Raw genomic sequence first — 2873 nt, 5'->3', positions numbered from 1 at the left:
TTTTCAGGCACAATTCTAACATAAATCATCTCTAATAATAAATATAATCATCATGTAATAATATTCCCAATTAAATTGGACTTTTAACCTTTCAAATAATTGACCATATAGTATATCTCCTGGAACTTCTATTATCTAACAGCCTGAAATAACCATTCTTAAGCCAATCCTTATACATAATTTTAGACGAAAATATTTCACTCTAATGTAATTTCACTAGTAAAATGGGCCATGTAATACATTTTTATTAACTGCTAATTCAATGCCATCTGTGTTTTAGGTCAACTATTGATGAAAAAACAAAACAAAACAAAACTACCCAGGGGAGCTATTCAATGCCCTGTGCAATGAGACATTCTCAGAGAGAATCATGATAAAGAAAAGCTGTGGTTGAATAGCATTAGGCATGGATCCAAAATTCATTCACATCGTTTGGTGATTTCATTTGCAATTCCAGGAAGTTAGTTTATGGTAAATCTTTGTTCTTATATTCCATCAGATATTTTTAAAATTGGAAAAGTCTCTGAGAAATGACATAGAGAATTAATGATATCTCAGTACACTCTTGGCAAGTAAGGAAACAGATCTGAATAATTATCACCCATTCCAGTTGTGAATTTATTGTGAAAATTCTGATGCAATTATTTTTAGGTTAAAATGATAAAGTTGAAACAGTCTATTGGAATGTTGCCTTTGGAACTTATAGTAGGAAAGATGTAGGCACAGCCACAAACTTCTAAATCTGCCACTGTAGTTTGTCTTTGAAGATAAAATAACTAAATAGATAATAACTGTATCAGATAGATTTGTAACATGGTATGAATGGGAATTCAGTTTTTGTATGTTTTTGCTATGATGGCTTTAAAGTAAGATAATTACTTCTTAATTTCAATACTATGAAGTAAGCAAAAAAAATCCCAGATCAATTTTGAATACAATAATAACATTTAAAAGAAATAATTTCCTAACTGAGCTCAGTTTAAAATTGATAACATAGCATCTTAGTAAAATATAACATATCCAGTCCAATCCTTCTCTTTAATACTATCCAACATCTCTTCTATTTAAGAAAATATTTGAGCAAAACTTGGAGTGAGAGTAGGGAGGCAAAGAACCATTGTGGAGTGAGGTGGGAGGGAAATATTTCAGCAAATACTTTGCATGAGAGCCTTGCCTGCATTAATTTTTCAAAATAAAATAATCCTGGGAGGTAAAAATCATTATTCTCATTTAATAGATAAGAAAAGTAAATCTCAGAGATGTTAAATAGCCCACTGAATATTACCTGGCCAGTATTCAAATCAACTAACTCTGTTAACTCTAAAATCCATGCACTTTCTGCCACTACACAGACGCTGAATGACAAGGGGTAAAATTAAGATAAATGGCAAATTATCAATTCCTAGGAGCATTATATAACACTAAAATTATACTTTTGAAATCTAACATTTTAAGAAATATGATAATTATTGCATGAACAGAGATAATTCCAACTGTAGCCATCCTATGATGATTATTATGTAAAAAAATTTAAGTTGATTTCATAAGATACTAGTAGGATTATAAAGAATTCTAAATATAGCTCTTATCATTGTTCTAGAGATATCTGTGAAAAAAATATATATGTAGAAACAGGAGGAGAATATCTGTTTCTTGAATATGGTCAAAATGAATATTTTGGGATACAATTTAAAATTGAGAATGCATTTTTACATAATGGATTCAAATATGTTATCTCATTTAATCCTCGCAAATATAAGAAGTGAGATCATTATTATCCACACTTTACAGCTGAAGAAACTGAAGAAGTAATGGATTAAGTAACTTGCCCTCAGTTATCCAGTTGTCCAGCTAACTACTGATGGAGGCAAGTATTGAGCCCACAGCTCACATTTTAACCATAGCACCAATGCTGCTAATATTTAGGAAAGACAAAATGCATGAACAGTGCTTATTTTATAGAAATAAAAAGCGGATGATGATAGTTTAAATAACAATGAAAAAATGACAGGCTAATATAAAATACCAAAGAAGTAACAAAGACAGATCTAAAAAGTCAAAAATAATCAAACATTAGAAATAATTCCAAAAGAGTCACTAACACTAACATGGTATCACAAAGGCTAACTGCATAAAAGGCTGTGTAAAGAAAAACATAAACACATCTTACTGAAGTTAGTAAAAAAAAAAAAAAAAAGTAATACATATATTAAGACTGATACTTGAGAAAAAATTGAACAGTTATAGATGCCAAAGAGAAAATGTGGGAATGGAATGAGAATTCTGTACATAAGAATAAATAGGGGATGAAATGGGTAAATACGATGAATAAATGGAGGAGAAAATTATGTACCTGATATTTACATGTATTTTATAGCTAATTCTGCAATAATCCACAACTATATTGCATTGACTTGAGTTTTGTCTAAACAAGAATTTCCGTATGCTTTGGTAACATATTGTGGTAGAGGTCAGGAACTCATCTTCCAGTCTTCCTTTGCCCTCATCTATGTCACCTCAGGCACTGACTTAGCCTCCCCATCATCAGTTTCCTCATCTGCAGAGAAGGAAGTAGAGATGGGAGGCTGTCTAAGCTCATCCTATGGGTGCAAATAATTTCTGAACTGTATTTCACTAGTCCTGTTTTTTGAGCATAGTGACAGAAAAAACACGAAAAAGAGAGATAAGCTGTAGTAACACTTACGGCAGTAGTCTAAACAAAATGACTACCTATTGCTCAATATAGTTATTCAAATCTATATTCCCCCTAAGTATTTACCAATTACTTTTTCTATATGGTGAATTGTTTTAATACACCCAACTTTAACGGCACACCATTAATCTCAAGGACCGTACAGAGAAAGAGGCTTCAG

Source organism: Papio anubis, chromosome 5, assembly GCF_008728515.1.
Source record: "Papio anubis isolate 15944 chromosome 5, Panubis1.0, whole genome shotgun sequence".
NCBI classification, from domain to species: domain Eukaryota; kingdom Metazoa; phylum Chordata; class Mammalia; order Primates; family Cercopithecidae; genus Papio; species Papio anubis.
The sequence above is the reverse complement of the archived record's forward strand: the minus strand, read 5'-3'. Positions refer to the sequence as shown.